Source organism: Cynoglossus semilaevis, chromosome 3, assembly GCF_000523025.1.
Source record: "Cynoglossus semilaevis isolate Cse_v1.0 chromosome 3, Cse_v1.0, whole genome shotgun sequence".
NCBI lineage: Eukaryota > Metazoa > Chordata > Actinopteri > Pleuronectiformes > Cynoglossidae > Cynoglossus > Cynoglossus semilaevis.
Genome location: NC_024309.1, coordinates 1,425,801 through 1,445,820, shown reverse-complemented (window position 1 = coordinate 1,445,820; position 20,020 = coordinate 1,425,801).

Below are 20,020 nucleotides of genomic sequence, written 5' to 3'. Positions count from 1 at the left end.
AAACTTGCAGAATCATCTGCGAACGCTCTCTCAGTAGTCAGAGTTCTTGATAATGGTCAATGGAATGTCATGAAAAAATGAGCCATGAAAAAAAAGATGAAAAAAAAAGACACAATGTTTGATTTATTTTCAAGCCTTGGAAAAGATTTTCTGTTTTCCATGTGTTTACTGTCCTTTTCTGTCTTCCATTGTTCCCCAGTCTGGAATAGCAAATAAGCCTAAGCTCCATTTGGCGCAGGACTGTGTACATGGTGTACAGTATAAAACAGAAGAAGACTGGACATAGCAGGACAAATAGGACCTAATTTGGTCTCTGTTGACTGAATGAGAAATTGTGCTGCAAAACTAGAAACACAAATGCATGTGCAGCAGGTAGTCTAGTGTGGCGGACAGCTGGGATTAAGTAAGTGGGACAAATCATGAAGAACATCAGCTAAATAATACTAAATAATGTGTTTAAATGACCGTGGTCAATTATCAAAAACACATGCACTCCACTGCACACAATGAATCCAACAAGGCCAACAGTGATGACTGTTCTTTTATCGGACAAAATTATCGGATGAATTGGATGAACATCGGTATCGGCCAATGTTCACCTCTTAACTGGCATCAGGAAATTGATACCAGTGGTGAACTATTTTAAAAAAAAACTGGATATATTTGCATCTAAAGGGTCACAAATATTGTAGCGTCGCTCGTAAAAAATGATGATACTGCCAAGTCCTTTTGACTCAAGGTTTATTCAGCCCGGAGTACACAGGCTACTGTGGGACATAGACAACAAAACAACTTGTAATATTCACTGCGGATTACTCTCTCTTGCTCTGGCTCCACAGAGACATACAGACACACACTTACCCACCTTCCTTCAACCAAACCATTGTCATGGGAACCACGTGATGGAGAGCTTTCTCAGCCAGTTAATGTCAACACCTTCAGTGGCAAAAATCTAGGAAAACATAGTAGGCTACTTTTACATTTATTTATTTCCCAACTGTTTTTACATCTACACCTGATGTAGTTTTATTTTTCACAAAAACAAGTTTTATTTGGCAACCAGTTTATTCCTAAAGTACTCGGGCAGTAACCAAGCTCTTTGTGGAGTGTACAATATGTGTACTTGGAAAATTCTAAGTTGTGCTTTTGTCGTGGAGAAACTGCATAATCCTGTCACTGTTGAAAATGAGGATGAGGAGAGAAAATGGCAGATTGTTGTCCTGAATACACAGGGTTATTTCTGAAAGCATCGAAACACAACAACAGTGTAGATTGCATTTTTGCACAGAGTTCGTCCTCACATATGTAGCTTGGGAAAATGTAGATGTTGAATATTTAATATATCACAAAGAGTTATTAGCAGAATCGTATTAGAACCATGGGTACTAGACAGTACCATAGTAATAACAGTTCTTTATTATTAAAGCTTGTGTCAACCCTGAAACACTAAACACTATCTTGGGCACTAGCAGCTATCAGTGTGAAAATAATGAACATGTAAATTTTCAGTGGTACAGGAGTAAGAGATACAAGTACATAAGCCTAGAGTGCTCTTTCGTGGCTGTCAATGTGAAAATAACGTGAAATTATATTTTTTGATATATAAGGCGCACCTGAGTATAAGTCGTAAACCAAACCAAAGGATGAAAAAAATGTGTGACTTATAGTCCGGAAAATACAATAAGTAGTTTTCGGTTTCTGGTATAAGGATATGTGTAAATTCACTACTAATGTGGTGTTACCTTTTCAAATACTGTATATGCACAGATATACGCAGAGCTGATGTACTTGTTATCCCCCTTGATCTTGGCCTCAAGCCATTTCTCTTATTATCTTCAAGGTCAGTTGCATTGTAATTGGGTCTTACTGTAGTTACCATTCTCATGGTGGAGGATAATGATGCGTACCCTTTGACCTGTTGTCCTAGCCTCTCCCTGCTATTGGCTCTGTATTGGACTTCATTACTCATCACTCTCCAGCTCTTCAAAGCCCACGGTTTATTTTATATTTAAAAAGTGCGTTATTTATTTAAACTTGCTCTTAAAACTGTTTTTTTTTTGTTTGCACTTGTGATGTCTAAATTATCATCTATTCTGCTTGACTGGGCTCAGCCTGGACTTTAACATTATGTTATGTGTGATCTTAATTGTTTATCTGCTAGTTTAAAATACAAGAGAAAAAGCCCTTTGTGTGCACACACTATCTCCCGTAAATTTAGTAAGAAGGTATTTTTCCATCAGTTGAGCGGACGAATACTTTGTCACACAGCTCTATATATGGAAGACAACTCTGTTGTACATTCGCTTTCTTTTGTTTGTATTATTTTTTCGGGGACGTTTTTGCCCTTCACTGTGGTTCTCAAGCGTAAGTCAGACTCTTCTGATTTCATATGACCTAGATCAGGGGTGCCCAATATGTAGATCGGGATCTACCCATTGATCGCAGAGGGAGTTTTAGTAGTGACAGTACATTGTAGGAATTGATTCATTTGTGCCAAAGAGCTTCATGTATTTTATCAGTGCCCTGGTGTATAAGATATGTATAAGATAAGTATATAAAGTAAGTTATACGTTACATGAGTGAATATACATATTTGATGTTTTCAATGTAGGTAGATTACCTTAGCCTGGTTATTTGAATAGTAGCTCCTGTGCCAAAAAGGGTGGACTAGATTATGATGATGTTACCACCGTGTTATTGTAGGTTATTGACATAGGTAATTATGTACAGTACATGAGCTTGGACTTACAAAATTGAAAACTGAATTATGTTGCACCGTAGGAACAGAATTCTATTGTATCCTTGATATTATGTATTATAACACATTTGTCCATGCATGTATCAGGAGAACTAAACTAAACTCCATGCCATACAAGACAGAAACTAAAATATTTTATTTCACTAATTAAGTTGCTTTAAAAGTCATATATATATGTCAAGTAAATTTGACAATTTTGTTAAAAAAAAGTGTCGTTTTAAAAAATCTCAGTGAGAGGTGGGAAGTTTAGTGTCAATTATCTTTCCATCTTCAGTGTGCTGTGCATGTCTGACTGTGTGCGTGGTATCAACAAAAAATGAAAATGCCGCGGTGAATTGACACAATGCCCAGTGTTCTGTGGATGACTCATGTTTTATTTTTAAAAATGTGAACTTGTTTTCTCATTCTTGTTTGAAAAAACACAAATCCTAATAGAAGTAGACGAGACACGACATAATAGGTCATCAGAAATTAAACCCTTGTGAAATACTAAATGTTTTATTAGTATTCAGGGACCTGAGGTGGCAGGAATTAATCAATTATTCAATAAAATAACTTTAGCTTTTACCCCTAAATTACCCCTAAATACTTTTATTATAAAAAAAACTCCATACAGACCGGAGAGTGAACAAGCATGGTTTTGTTTTGTTTTTTGTAAGAAAACTTCTGCCACAGTGTGACCCTAGCATTAATTAAATGAAATACATCTATTTTGAACTGGGTCTCAGGGTTAACATCCTCCATTATTCTCACAAAGTAGTCTCTGTGCACATAATGGGTTCAGCGGACTTACTGTCTGACTCTTCACCTCAGGATCAGGAATGAAAGAAAGAACTAGGCGCAGGCTGTAGAAGCCAGTGTCCTGTTCTGTGCTGAGCAACTTAACTGTGACCATAGTACTAGTACCGTGTTACCACAACATAATCATTTCAAGAGATTAGCATTGATTGCCTTAGTGAAATATATAAATAAGTGAAGGAGGGGTAGCACAACTACTCTAAGCGAACTTTGCATTAACTCGTGTATTTAAGTAACGAATGGGGGCAAATACCTTTACAGCCATATATATATGTGTGTCTAGTACACATAACAATAAATTAAGTATAATAATAATTTTATTTTTCACTTATATAATTGGAGAAAACACACATATATATTGATGGGTAAAAAGCAGAGGCTCAATTTCGTTGTATCCCTGTGTTACAATGACAATAAAAGACTATATTAATAATAATAATAATAATAATAATAATAATAATCGGTTTTGTTCAACAAGATAAGACAATTTGATTCAGCCTGGCACCCACTGAGCCCACCCGTTGATGCTGTTTTATTTACATAAGTTGCATGCAAGAATTGCACTGTTTCATTCAGGAACGGCTACAAACCCCTCCTCCGCCCGGCCTTTGATAAGTCTGACCATAGTGCAATCCTGCTGCTGCCCGCATACAAACAAAGGCTCAAACTGGAAAAACCGGTTTCCAGGCAGGTTCACAGATGGAGCAGAACGTCTGACGAGGTCTTACAGGACTGCTTCGAAACAACCGACTGGCAGATGTTTGCACATGCAGCGGATGGTGACATCAACGCATATACAGACTCTGTCGTAGGCTACATAGGGAAGTGCATTGAGGACACGGTGCCCCAAACCACCATCTGCACCTACCCCAACCAGAAACCCTGGGCTGGACCAGAGCTGCGGGCTAAACGGGCTAAACTCAAAGCTGCCTTCAACTCAGGAGACCCTGATGCCTACAAAGCAGCCAAGTATGACGTCAGGAGGACCATCAGGGCTTCCCAGTGGAAATACAAGGAGAAAGTGGAGTCTGCCCAACAGAGCCACGACTCCAGACGCGTGTGGCATGGACTACGCTGCATCACCGACTACGGGGGGAGGAGCAGGCCAATAGAACTGTCCAGCTCATCCTTCCCTGACGAGCTCAACACCTTCTATGCCCGGTTTGATGCAGACAACACCACGCCCGCCACCAGACCACTTGTGGACAGTGAGGATGCTGTGCTCTGTCTGAACACAGCCATGGTGAGACAGGCGCTGAAGAAGGTAAACCTCCAGGTAAAGCTCCAGGCCCAGACGGCGTCCCCGGCCGGGTGCTGAGAGTCTGTGCAGACCAACTTGCAGAGGTGTTCACCGACATCTTCAACCTGTCCCTGAGCCAGTCCACAGTGCCCACCATTTTCAAAACATCCACCATCGTCCCCATCCCCAAGACCCCCACAGCCTCCTGTCCTAATGACGACAAGCCCCAGACAATCACATCGGTCGTCATGAAGTGCTTTGAGTGGATCATTAGGAGACACATCTGTGGGTCCCTCCCGAACAACCTGGACCCCCTACAGTTCGCATACAGAGCAAAAAGGTCCACAGACGACGCCATTGCTCTCGCAACCCACACCGCTCTCAGCCACCTGGAGAAGGGAAACACTTGAGGACGCTCAACACGTGAGGATGCTCTTCGTTGATTACAGCTCGGCTTTCAACACCGTAATCCCCTCCAAACTGGTTTCAAAGCTCACCGCCCTCGGCCTGGAGAAATCAATCTGCAGCTGGATTTGGGACTTCCTCTCCAACAGACCCCAGGCAGTGAGAATTGGAAATCACCTCTCCTCCACAGTGGTCCTCAGCACTGGCACTCCCCAGGGCTGTGTCCTCAGTCCACTCCTCTACTCTCTGTTCACCCACGACTGTTCCAACAAGCACAACCCCAACCTCATCCTGAAGTTTGCTGACGACACCACCATCATCGGCCTCATCACCAACAACGATGAGAGCGCCTACAGGGATGAGGTGACATCACTGACCAGCTGGTGCCAGGAGAACAACCTCTCTCTCAACGTCAGTAAGACCAAAGAGATGATTGTGGACTTCAGGCGCCAGCGGGTGGACCAGCATCTCCCCCTCCACATAAACAGCACTGTAGTGGAGCAGGTCAGCAGCTTTAGGTTCCTCGGTGTACACATCACTGAGGACCTGTCCTGGACACAACATGCGGACTCTGTGGTGAAGAAAGCCCGGCAGAGACTCTACTTCCTGAGAAGGCTGAGGAAGTTCAGTATGAACACCAACACCCTCACCAACTTCTACAGGTGCACCATCGAGAGCCTGTTGACTGGCAGCATCACAGTGTGGTACGGGAACTGCACCGCTCACAGTCGAAAAGCACTGCAGAGGGTAGTGCGAACGGCTGAGGACATCACGGGCAGCAGTCTCCCCAGCATCCAGGACATCTACCACAGCAGGTGTCTGCGTAAGGCACACAGCATCACCAAGGCCCACCCTCCCCCGGCCCATGGACTCTTCCGTCTGCTGCCCTCTGGCAGACGATACAGAAGTCTGCCCGCACGGACTAAAAGACTAAAAGACAGCTACTACCCCCAAGCTGTGAGGTCACTAAACTCCGAAATGACACCTGTGCAATAACAACCATGCTCTATTTCTCTGTGCAATAACTCTAACCACGACAACATGTGCAATAACCACGTCAATATGTGCAATAACCTATGTCCCTGTGTGTGCGTATGTTCCAATCCCGTGTTATGTTTTGCCCCGGTGTTTCTACAAGTTCTTACTCCGTGTGTTAATGCTCTTATCTGTGCTGTACTTAGATGTCCCTATCTTGTACTTAGATGTCCTTATCTTGTGTCGCACTACTCCTGCACTGCCTGCACTGCACTGTTCTATTCCCCCTTTCTCCCTCTATTTCTTACCTTATTCCCTGTAGTAGTATCGCATGCTGCTAGCACTGTGTGTTCTATGTTACCCTAGCGAGTCTACGGTCCCCCCATCCCAAGCATTTCATTGCATTGTAGACCATGTGTTGAAAGTGCATATGACAAATAAACCCGATCTTGAATCTTGAATCTTGTTGCCACTGTTTCCTACACTTATCCAATCTGCAGTGTACCAGATAAACTTTTGAGAACATTAAAGCCACATCTACAAGTGTAGTCTGGCTTCTTCAAACGTCTGGTCTTGAATAACAAAATTAACATCTAATCTCAAACAGAAAATCTCTGTGTTCCTTTTCATCTCTGTACAAAGCGAACCTAACCTCAAAGACCACCACCAGACTTTTAGTTAATGATTTCCCTTTCAGCTTAAAATTAAAAAACAGAGTATTGGATACAGTTCTCACAGCTGGTGACTCTAAATGAAGCCCAAAAGTTCACAGCTTCAAAAACCGTTTGAAATGTTTGAAATCTACTACTCGCTGTGCAGGTGAGAAGGCAGGGGTAATTAAACTACAGCACTGACAACTGCAGACTAATGGTACAGGTTAGAATTTTTGTTTTTGTTTTATGTGTTAGAACTAAAGCTGTGTTGTTATAATTTTTTCTGACCTTTAAAAACAACAAATTGCTTGATAGATAGATAGCTAGATAGATAGATAGATACCAAGCTGGAAAATTACAATTTGTTTTGGTGCAATACATAGAGTATAGAAAGTAATAATTATGGAATTAATAAACTGCTTTTAAAAAGCTATAATTATTATACTTCATTGGGACTACATACTGACTCATCAAATTTGACACCATAATAATAATGCGGCACAGAAAAACTTTGATTAGCAAAGTCAGTACTTGACAGAGACTCCGACTCTATGCCAGTGTGTCTGTACAATCTGGCTGAATGGATTGACCTTTGCCATGCATATTGAAAAAAAGCACTGGAAGAATGAGAAACTGTGAAATGTCCAATTTCATAATTTCATATACTAATACTTTCCTTTTTGTGCTGACCAGGAATTACGTCAAGGAGCCTCCTTATTGTATTTGCTAAAGTGTTTACGAGTGTACAGGATGCCCTCGACGTAACATGTCCTTGACTTACAGCTCTTTGTGAATAAATAGCCATCACCAATGCATTTTATTACGAAAGTCTTCTCCCATTATTTCCATGTATGCCATTAAAACTCGCCAGCTAGTTTACGGTGGTAGTTGGCGAGCTGATGGAAATATACTTCGTCATGTGAGATCTTTTTGGTCTTCATAATCACTCTCAAGTGTAATAATTGAAATGTATTGATCCCACACATGGGATATATATGTGAATAAATATAAAGGTACTTATAAGTATGTGAGCGCTGACTTATCTGCAAAAATCAAGCTGCGTTGCACCATAGAAACAGAACTCAGACTCAAGTCTAGGACCCTCTGTACTTGACACTAACCAACACGATTGAGGTTTCTGAACCTTGCTCAAAAAACAAGGCAGGAAGAGATTCAGGTTCATCCACAAAGTACAACCGAAAAGTTTGGTGTCATTATAGAGTACTTACTACTGACATTTGAGTGATATTCTGTTTGTTGCACATACAGCAATGTAAGATCAGCTAGCAAAAAAATGCCATTTATCTCTTAACTGGTCTCCACAGCACGCCCGAAAGCATCCAGGGTCTGAGGACTGACAGGCAAAGCGGAGACTTTGGTGACAACCGATACTTATGTATCACCTTTTTTTAGATCAGATGACTGTCCAAAGCACTTTAGACTGTGGGTGTTGCGATCTGCCTAGTGGGAAAAAAGCAGCTAGTGATGCAGTGTTTGGACAAGTAGAGTCTGAAATCAAACCTTCAACCACCCTGCTTATAGGACTTCGTACAAAAGAAAAGAAAAAAAAAATGCTATGCTATAAAAAAATAAACCAAAAAAACTGTATGCCATGACTTCTGGGTGCTGCTGAAAGACCATCCGATCCATGTTGACTTATCATAGGACATAGTGTGTCTCACTGCTATGGCTAGAAAGACTGATAAAAGACCTAAAGCAGGGGTGTCAAACTTATTTTCACCGGGGGTCACATCAGCAATACAGTTCCCCTTGAAGGGCCGGTTGTAAATGGAAGACTGTATAGATCAAGTGTACCCAACCCCCGGTCAGCGGGCCAGTACCAGTCCAAAAGTCATTTTCTACCAGGCCACAGTGGGACACAGTGAAAAAATGTACTTAATTTTCAAAGAAAATCCAATCATATCCATTTGCTACCTTTATTTAAAGATAATCTGGTGATACTTTAAAATACCAGGTCATTCAGACTCTGATACTAACAGAACAGAGTCTAAGATAAGTTTTATTTTGAAAATTAAATGATCCTTCTACCAGTCCGTAATAACGGGTGGTACTGGCTGACCAGTCCTTGGAACAAAAAAGGTCAGGGACCACTGGTATAGATGTAACTACTCCATAACAGACTAATACATGTTCTTGCAGTTGATTAATATTTGATTGATTATAAAAACCTTTAATTTCTCAGGTTAAGAAACTCTGCTGCATGGACTTTACTAAATATTTTTTAAGCTCCTGCGGGCCACACAAAACGGCTTGGCGGGTCGCATTTGGCCCCCGGGCCTTGAGTTTGACATGTGTGACCTAAAGGAAAAAAGTGGCGGGACATTTTAGACCTGTATTCCTTCTTTAGTCCAGCACCGAACTTCCTCCCTTGCTAGGCTAGTCTGTGCTACACCACGCTAAGTTATGCTAGACTGCCTTTTACTAGAGAAACACCAGAAGTGCAATTGGTACAGTAGATGTCTCTGAAGATTCTCAGTAGAACTACATAGTGTTGTAGTTCTGATGCTTGATCTGATGATACCTTTGTATCATCTGGTGACTACAACTGTACCATTGAACTATTGACAAGGACCTTATTGGGTCTGTAAAGACAACATAGCCCACAGTGTGCCTCTTGTTTTTGAATACTGCAAAAAGTACACTCGTTCACTTCCTTCCTTTTTTGTCGCCGCACGTAAGATTAGCTAGCTAACATAGCTAACACGATTACAACGCTAGGTAAGAATTTTGTCAGTGGCATTCTATGTACTCATTTACTGACACATGTTGCAGCAGCTGCATCTCTGTTTATGACATGTAACACATGGGCAACTGTTATTGCAACACGTGTGATGGAGCATTTATGTGGTTGTTTGGGAGAATGGATCGGATCAGAGGGGTTTACCGTTACATACGTTTATAAAAACCGTCATGAAGCACCACCTCATTGTCAGTGAACAGAGTTGGTAGCATATGGCTATTATGTCAAATTTATCCTTATTTAAAACTAAACCTTAAACCAAGCTAAACCTTTAAGATAGAGACTATAAAATCTAGTGTTTTTGGCATTGGTGATGTCACTGTTGCTGTCATTTTGTCTTCGGAGTAGAGACGACTTCTTTGTATTAAGCAGGGGTCGCTCAATCTCTGGCACTCTTGCTGCTGTTGCTCTGGCGCCACACGGTGTTATTATAAATCAGACATTAATAAAGATTTTTGTTTCACGTGTGACTGGGTTTTTGGAGTTTGAGTGGCAGGGTGACCTCCTGCCCATATTCCCAGAAAACCATGCTTCGGGTGCAGTATCAATAGCAATAGCATCCCCTTTAAAGGCAATGTTATGGCATTCCAGCACACATAACACAATAGTTTGGTAGCTCTGTATTTTTGAAGGACCGTGCTGCGTACATGTTTTGAGAATGTCGTTTGACCAGGGTCAAGTATTAAGCGACATTTTGAGAGAAGACCTTTTAAGCTCAGGCAATCTCATATCTCTGTGGGGAGATTTTCTCACACATAGAAAACCTTCTCAGCACCACCTGCAGTCGTTCAACGACAGACCAATCTCGCGCATTTTTGCAACCTAAAGTGATTAACTACAAGCCCCCCCCCAAAAAAATCAGGGCTTAGCCAAGCAAAGCAGAACCAGGGATCACACTGACTGGTAGGCATCTGTTAATCGTCGCTTCACTTAAAAACATGCTGCTGTTTGTCCATGTTTTTTAAAATGTTGATGTTGCTCTTGCATTCCGATATAACACAGTTTTTCTGATGCGCTGTAGTGCCGGTTTTGGCATTTCCTCCCACTGCAATGTGTTTTAAATGATTTAAATGACTGAGAGCAGTGTTTTGAAATAGAATTCATGCATATTTTAAAGCCCCCTCTTATGATTTCAAAAACATATCTTTAAAATAAACACAAGTGTCTTAAAGTATATGGATGAAATAAAAAAAATAGGTCATTTGGAATAATTAAAAAAAAACCCTTATTTTTTTATTTCAATCACTATAATCAAGCAGTTCTTGTGAAATATTTTCAATCATACATGAAATGTAAAAAATATATATTTAATATAATTACTATAAATGAATAAACAAAAAATATATTCTATACACTCTTTAAGACAGTCCGACGTATACAGAAACTGATTGACACCCACAACGAAACAGAGGCTCAATTTGGTAAAATATATAGGAAATATAGGTAGATAGTGGTTTTATATGGAAGGAATAGCTTCTAGTCTAGTTTTTGCACTTCCTGCTAGAACGCCCCCTGGTGGCTGAAGAACAATCCATAGAAAAGCCGCATCTTTGTATAAGCCACATGGTTCAAAGCGTAAAAAGTAGGGAAAAAAGTAGCGGCTTATAGTCCAGAAAATAAGATACGTATAACACACATACATATATAGACATACATATGTATGTTTATACATATATAAATACACACATATATACATTTAAACAATATACACATATGCATATATAGATACATATACACCAAAAAAATGCTTTTTAAGAATGAAAATAATGGGGAAAAAAGTTATGTTTTGTTGACAGTGCCCACAGTATGGCATGGCACATCAAACTGTGAAAGTACCATCTCTTACCAGATCTTAAAGTCTTTGCTGCTCTGAACAAGATAAAATATGGAGACAGCTTTACAATTTTAGCAACAAGACAAACTACCGGGCCAGAAACTGCCAGAGCGTCGAGTAACTCATGGTTTCTCTACACAATGGGCTGCACAAACGACTATTAATCTTCCGTAACATCATTTTGTTTTAAACAATGGGCAAACTTACAGTGCAATTACTTTGTCACTTCAGTGATTCAGTCGCTTTTAATTACAACGCCTAATTATATGTTTAATGCTAGACACTGTTTGTGCTCTTTAAATCAAATATGTGTAATAATTTATAACGTAAAGGTTATATTCATCATTGTCCTTTTATCACAAGTTATTTGCCTTCATAGACTTTTCCTCCTTTAATTCCACCTAAAAATGCTACTTGGCCATAGCTCCAGCCTCGTGTTGCCATGGCAACACAACAGGAGGGTCTATATGCTTTGTATGTGTGTAATTGACATTTTTGGTGTGCCACACCGAAGGGAACAAAGGCACGAAAACTCATCAGTGAAGAGATAAACCTCGTCAATGTTTCACGGCCTGCATTCCTGTCACTCTACCTTCTCCACTTCACAGCTGGTCATTTGTAGGTTTTCCAAGTAAGTCATGATGGTGGATTAATGGAGACCTTGAGACTTCTTAAAGCCCTACAGCAGTGGTGAGAGTGCATTAATCTCTCAGCATTAAGACCTCCAGAGCTGGTTGGTGTTGATAAAATGCAGGGAGGAAGCAGGTGAAAAGGGGTGTAGAAACTTTTTCACCTAAGTTCACAACTTCTCCCATATTTGGATTTAGTACTCAAATGTTCACGTTTTATCTGGAAGAAAATTAAAGCGAGGGCAGCTGGAGTTTCAGTTTGGGGTTTAACTCTGACACAGGTCGGGCCTTTAAATATAATTCCTGCTAGAAATGACAAAATCTTAGTATATATATATATATATATATATATATGCCATTCAGAATATTAGTCCTTAATTACATTGGATGAACTTTGAATTTAAATTTAATAAAAAATTTAAGTTTTCAAGGCTGCCTCCAACTTGCATTTTGCCCAAACCGCCCCAACTTTGCTACACCGAAAATGAGTCAGTAAACTCGCAATTTGTGGGCCAAAATCAGTCCTCAGACGAACAAGTCCTGTCTCTTTCTAATCTGGGTGGACGCCTGCCACAACTGGCCAGGCCGTTCTTCATTAACCAAACGCACAGGGATTTACCCGCAACAGCCCGTACACAAGAAAAGGCTTAAGACAAAAGATGTAAAAACTAGACAAGGGCTCTCAGTAGAGTGCGTATAAAGATATATCTGCTCTATCTATCTTAGTTCAGATCTCCACAAGGCATGTAAAGGTAGAGCGGAACTGAGAGTGGAACCGAAACACCAGTGCAATAAGGTCGATGCCTAATAGAAAGGCACTAAAGATAAAAATAAATAACTTATCTTTAATGTTTAACGTGCCAGTTTCTTTTCACTAGGGACTGCTCAATACAACTTTTTCAAGTCCTATTCCGACACTGCAATTTGGAGTATTTGATATTGACAACCTCATTGACTTATTGATCCCTTCTTACTCCTACATTATGCCACGGGTTCCCGCTGCTGAGGCAAAAGCATCCCTGTTTATGGCATGTCACGCAAAGTTAAGACGAGACATTTGGGCTTAGGTATTGGATCGGTCCATAATTCTTTTTTCAATGTTCACTACTGAAATTTGGACCAATATTTAGATTGAGCCATCCCTAGTTTTCACAGAACAGATAACTGAAGTGTTTGTTCACTGTAAGATCGATTGATTGGGACTTCACTAATTAGTTTATGGACAGGGTGGGTTCTAGATCCAACAAAAATCATTAGTTTCACTTCAATTCAATGTATCTAAAATATAAAGTACCACCATGTAATTAGCATAAGAACAAGGTACATGGGGTGATTAGAACTGGAATGCACGGATTATCTGCGCAACAGAGTCATTTTCTTAAAGAAAGAGATGAGGATGGACTTTGTTGTTGCTTTTTGATGTATATTATGTCACAGCCATGGCTCGGGTGTACTTTGTGGTTTGTTTGTGTTTTTTTTTTTTATTTAGTAATGGTGTTATTATGGCTACATGAGTTATCTAGGATAACGACTTATACTACATTTCTGCATAATATTGAGGTTATTGAAGTAGACATAATGATGTTTTTAAGATGTGGATTTGTTCAGGCAGGATGACACCAAAGGCCTATGTGCTTATCCAGAACTAAATACATCAGCTACACAAAGCAAGATTCTAATATTTTCCATTGGCATTTCACCTAGTCTTCCTTACATCACACATCAAGGCCGTGATGAAACTTGTGTAACAAAAACACATTTAAAAGCACATTTAAAAAAATATTGAAAACAAACATCAACAAGCCTAAAAGTGCTTCTTAAGTGATAATTACATTTTCGATTTTCTTGAAGGCCACTTTCAAAATGTCACATCTATCAAAACTCTCAGGTTGGCGCATCCATCTGAACAGATGGTGGGAAGTTATTGAATTCATTTAATTCAAATATTAAGCAATAATCATTTTACTAATATTAATTCACCAAGAGAATCCTATCCAAACTTGAGGGGGGTTCATCAATGAATCCCTTGTTTACTTGCTGAAAGCCAGGAGCACTTACCACTCCGCCACCGTGTGGCTTGTAAAACAGATTTTACGCGAGAAAATGTACTAGTCGTATCTGGAGATGTTTCTACTTTCCATGTAAAGATAAAAAAAACAACATATCTTTGAAAATCTTCACTCCTCTTTACAGTCACCTTCAGAAGCTTTGTGAAGTATCCCCGCTGGTATATTTGAAGGAGACCCTGAGCTACATGATAAAGTATCCAAGAGACTTTGTAATCAAGAGACTTTGTAAGTGCATTAGAGATTCACTGAGTGGGTTGTTGTCCTTAAAAAAAAAGTTTGATGATTTTATAAAAACACGTTATATATAAATATCATTTAGATAGTGATGGGCGATACAGATACCAATAACGATATGATGTTTTAATCCAATAAAACACATGACGTAAACTTCCCATTTAACTTTAATATGTATTATCATAACATATTAGTCATAACAAATTACTGTAATCTAGTTTAATTACCAAATACTATTAAGTGTCTAGTGGACTTGACCACATAGAGTCAATGCTCTCTTCTGGTCAGTGGTCACATGACATGTATGACATGACTGTATGAATGTAATTAGTAAGTTACCCTAAAAGATGAATTAGTGAAATTATACTTTATGTGACCAATCAATACTGTATCTATATATCAATACCACACAATTGATTCCCCACATTAAGAGAACTCCAATTGGCTTGATGGAAGAATGAATGGATGGATGGATGGACAGAGGACCTCAACAGCAAATGTAAATATCCATAAACCACATTTTTTTCTGACTTAAAAGCTAGAATGTTTCTTCAATATTCTATTTTCATTTAACCGAAACCACATTCAGATGTATTTTTTTCTGCACAGCATTTAATATAATGTATTGTCAGCATAATTATGTGAACCTACATGACATTATTTTTCTTTTTTATTGCTTCTCCACATTTATGTAAATTCAAAGTTGTTTATATCCCCCCATCTCCTTTGCTTTTATTGTGCAATGCATTATACAGTATATTCATAAACTTTGGACTTCCTGCCAGATAATCTGGACCATAGAGGTGGTTCTGGGCATGTTAAATTGTTGCCTCAGACACTGAGGTTGAGCCTGCACTGCTACAGAGAAAAAACACATGATGACTGACCTGTTACACTCATGTTAATCCTCAGAGGATGGTTGTTTTAAATTAGCATTTAAAGTACTGGCTTTAATGTTAAAAAAAAAAAAAACATCACTAAAATGGTGAGTGATTCAGCCTTTGCTCTTCCAAAATGAAATGTGGATAGGTCAGAATTTACAGCTGCTTATTAACAAAACAGAAATAGCAATACTTTAAACAGAAATAGCATTGTAACTAAGATAAAGAATACTGACCTAGTTATCAAACAAGGGCAGAGTCAGTCTCCAGAGGGAATCAGTCAAAAGTCTGATTCTTCAACATAAACATATAATAAACCACATTGACACAGATGTAGCAAACACCACAAAGCATGGGAAGATGATAAAAGAAAAACCCACAGATAACAGCTACGCGCTACATGCGGTCCTCGGAGCTAACAGGCGCTACTTCCGTTTTTTTTTTTACCTAATTCAAAATATGAGTACATATTTCAAAATAAATAAAACCCAGTTGCAATTAAAATTATTTCACTAAAAGTAACAATTTGGTGTTGCCACACATAAGGCTAAAACTTAACCAACTATGACGGTGGCTAATTTGTCCTTGCTTTAACTAATTGTGTACCCTCCGTATCCAGACATAAATGGACATCTATCATAAAGGATAAACGCAGTGTGTAAAATTAATTGGGAGAGTGGGATTGTTGAAACAAAGGGATAGTTATTAGCGGCATCACTTTTATCAATAAAGGATAACATTGGAGTCAATTTCTTATGTAATCATGTCTTCTGACCGAGCATGTGAATAAGCATTGATGAGTACAGGTTTAAGAAAAAAAAAAAACTTAAGTTAGAAATTAAACTTTTTATAAGTAATAATGTGGTTTAAGCTTGACTCATTAACTTGTATTAAATAATAATAATAAAAAAATTAGGTTCTTTGTTAAACTGTGATTCATTTTATTTATGCTAACCAGCTAGCCAAACAACAGCTGACAGGGTTGGGAGTAGCTACAACATAAAGTACATTTGACAAACAATTGCATATTTGATGAAACTGGAGCTTAATGTATTGGTACACACTGCATAAACAAATATTGTATGTGTACCGAACCCTGACAAAGTCGATTTGGGGTAATATTTCCCATTTAAAGTAACGATCTAAGCATTACCATTGCTGTGACAGAATAGCCAGTAAACACGAAGAGCGACAATTCCTTTCAAATTGGAAGAACCATTTACTCTGAAAGTGCAGCCCCTCGTGAAAAACACTTTTCACAGAGTCAGTCTTATGAAAATACTGTCAGTTGGCCAACGGACTTAAAGGGGAATTAGCAGCACAGTACTGGGCTATATTTGGGTGGTGTTTGGAAGTGAGCAGTAGGGTTCAGCAATCCCTCCTGCTGAGAATTTAATAGGACTGCGAGGAGAACGGCGGCACCAGCCTCTCCTCGATCTGACAAATCGCAGGCCTTTTCTTCTGCTGTCTGAAAATCTCAAATGCAATGCCTGGCAGCTATTCAGATGTTGTTAAATGCCTGTAGCTTGGCAGCTCTTTATACCATCACACTGATCTGAGAGCACAGTGGGGATTTTGAAGACCAAGGCGTACAGACGAGGATGTAGGAAGTGCATGGCATTGCTAATAGCAGACCGTTTAAGTTCACAGTGTAGGTCAGACACTAGGTCTGGACTGAAGCCCTATTTTTTTTAATCTATTTTTTCTAGTGGCTTAAATTATTTTCACCTGACAGCAACAAAAGCTGTTTTGTGGTAAATTATCACCAACTTGTTCCTGTCATTATGCAAGGCATTTGGAATATGCGAGTGTAGGTATTCAAGGTCCCAAAGTTCACCTCATATCTGTAGTGTGAATGCAATCAATTTAGACTAGACACGAATATTTTGACAGTTATGTTAAAAAGAAATGACTGTATGAATACCTTTCAACTAAACATAAACAATACATTCTGGGATACCCCAATCTGCAGCCTTATGTTTAAGACTTAAGTGGCATAACTTGTGGCATTGACTAATGGTGTGAGATTCAATGTGTGATAAGCCCAAAGGTCTATCTATCCATCTATCCATTTTCATCTGGTTATGCGTTACCGGGTCGCGGGGGCAGCAGTCTCCACGACCGCCACCCAAACCACACTGCACCGTACCAACCCCCATGAACCTTCCTGCGGGTGGTGAGTCCACTGGAAGGTAGCAACCGCCCTAACCGGGATTCAATTTTGCCCAGCAGGTGAACCCTGGGGTGCCGCACCAATGACAGAGACATTGCCTATGGGCCAAAGCGCCACTCTTAAAGGTCTAGTGCAGGGATATTCCATTAAAAGTCACTGAGGTCCAGTTATTAAAATTGGAACTGCCTTCCAACTTGCCCCTTATGGCTTACCCCATTTCTGTGAAGTATGTGTCATAACACTGATTTTATCGTACCGTATTGTATCGTGTGATACACTCAAAATAATACATTGCATTAATTAATAGTTGCTATCTTTGAGTATTGAGTCTATCAGGTGGAGACATTTTGTGAAATACAATTCAACTGTCATAATTAGGGATCCCCGATATTAACTTTTTGCCGATATCCATTATGCTGATATCAACTGATACCAATATAGGCCTGGTAATATTTATTTATTTATCTGAACAAACCACTGCATGAATGAGATTTATTTAAACCTCGTGCGGTCGTTCGGGTCTAGGTGACCACCGGGTCACTTAATTAGCTGCAATGCTGCCATCTAGTGACCTTCATCTTAATATACAGATGTTTATCCCCAAAACCTTTTTTTAGGGCACACATCATTTGACAAAACCCAGGCATTGCGTTATCGGATTTCCATTATCGGAGGAAAAGTCGACAACGATTCCTACAGATATTACATAATAAGCTAATATCAGGCCGTTAATATCGGTCGGTCAATTTTATTGGACATTCCTTATCATATCTATTCCCTTTATTGAAAAGCCTATAATCTCTCTTATTTTGGGGTATTTTAACGTGCACTTGGCTCCAGAGCCAATCCAAGGCATTATGGGGAAAAATAAAATGGAATATGGAAACAGAATCTTAGCAGCTTTTAGTGTTAGTTGCTTGTTTTGTCAGACAAGACAACATAATTTTATAAATGCTAGAGAAAAATATTTCTCTGTGTTTCCCCCCTGCTACTATTAGAATCATGGTATAATGAACCACAGACTGTATGACTGACACTAATTTAAAGTTTTCTGTTGCATGACTCTTAGGCTGAAGTTAGCAGCTTGACAGCTAATGCCTTTGTTTTACTATAAATAATTCTAGAAGGTTGGGCTACGTTGATGACCTTAGTATGTGAGCAGCTGCGGGTAAATACAGAAGTATTACAAAATATATTGAAGATAAGTATCTGCTACATTTTATGTCATCGACAGCGTACTTCGTCCAAACAATGGCACAGCAATTTAAGGTTAATGTTACGTAGCAGAATGATACAGCCAGGGAGGAGGAACCAAAGGGACTGAGGGAACAGGGGTAAGTAACAAGGATTATTTTACAGGTAAATGTGCAAATGTTTCTGTGAGAAAGAGGGTGGGAATAAGTGCACTGACTTCAGCTGGTAAAGGATCTCCAGGTGGTGAGTGGTGCTCTATTCAAAAGAGACAGTGGTGACACAAAAAAATCCCAGGTTCAAACAACAAAAACACACCACCAAAACAGTGATTTTTAAAGCTTTAAAATACAAGCAAAGAGATGTGAAGCATGTGTACAACAAATACAATGTAGCTGAGAAGTTACCACAAGCTGGGCAACAGGCACTGCCCATGAAGCCTTGTGGAGCTGGAGCTTAAATACTGCCTTTCTTCAAATAGAGGCCACGCCCCCTAGTCCTCCTGTCTCGTCAGCTCCAGATTCAGAGCAGCTGTAGAGAGAAGACAACAGCAGTAAACCAACAGCCCAGAACAGGAAAAGCACACAACACAACAGTTAAGGTTACTTTATTGTCACTTGAAAATCCATGCGAACTAGTTGGCGAGCAGAGAGGACAAATACATTGTTATACGCAGAGGACGACTTTGTTTACATTCGTCTGTTGTCTTCTGATGCTTTATGTCCTAGAATATGTGTTAGCCTATGTGAGTGACACAGGTACTAATGTACAGTATGTGAGTACCAATTTACGATGAAAATTGAGTTTACAGTAGGAATGGAACTTTGTAGGTCAAGGACGCCCTGTATTGGTAAAAATAATACATAAAGAAGTAGCTTTAAAATTACCGGCTTCTTTGTCCAATAAAGAGTGGGTTGAGACTTTTGCAGCTAAATCTTTTGTACACTGGTCTAGATCTGTGGCCATGTCTCTGAGCTCAGCGGGCAGCTCTTTTGACCGCCTGACTTGCTTTATGCTTTAATCTGCATTGCTGGCTGTAAGACCTTATGTAGTCCACAGCCTGCTGTTGTAAAAAAAAAAAAAAAAAAGTATCTGTATATTTTTGTTTGTGTGTGGTGCAGTCCGGGGGTTAGCTGGAGGGCATAAAGTGTCTCATGGTGATATTTTTGAAAATAAGGCAGTGGCTTCACTAAACAAAAAAAATCTATTAAAAGAACAGGGTTCAATCTGTGAGGTCAAATATTTAAAACAAAAGCTTTAGAATTTGGTAATCTATTCTGACGTTTGGCTCGGAAAAAACACAAAAAATAAATTATTGTTAATGACAGCAGTGTCAGGTCTGGATCAAGTCAAGTTACACAAACCAATGTGGAATAAAATGAGAGGAAAACGAGGCTATGCACAAAGGTAAAATAACAA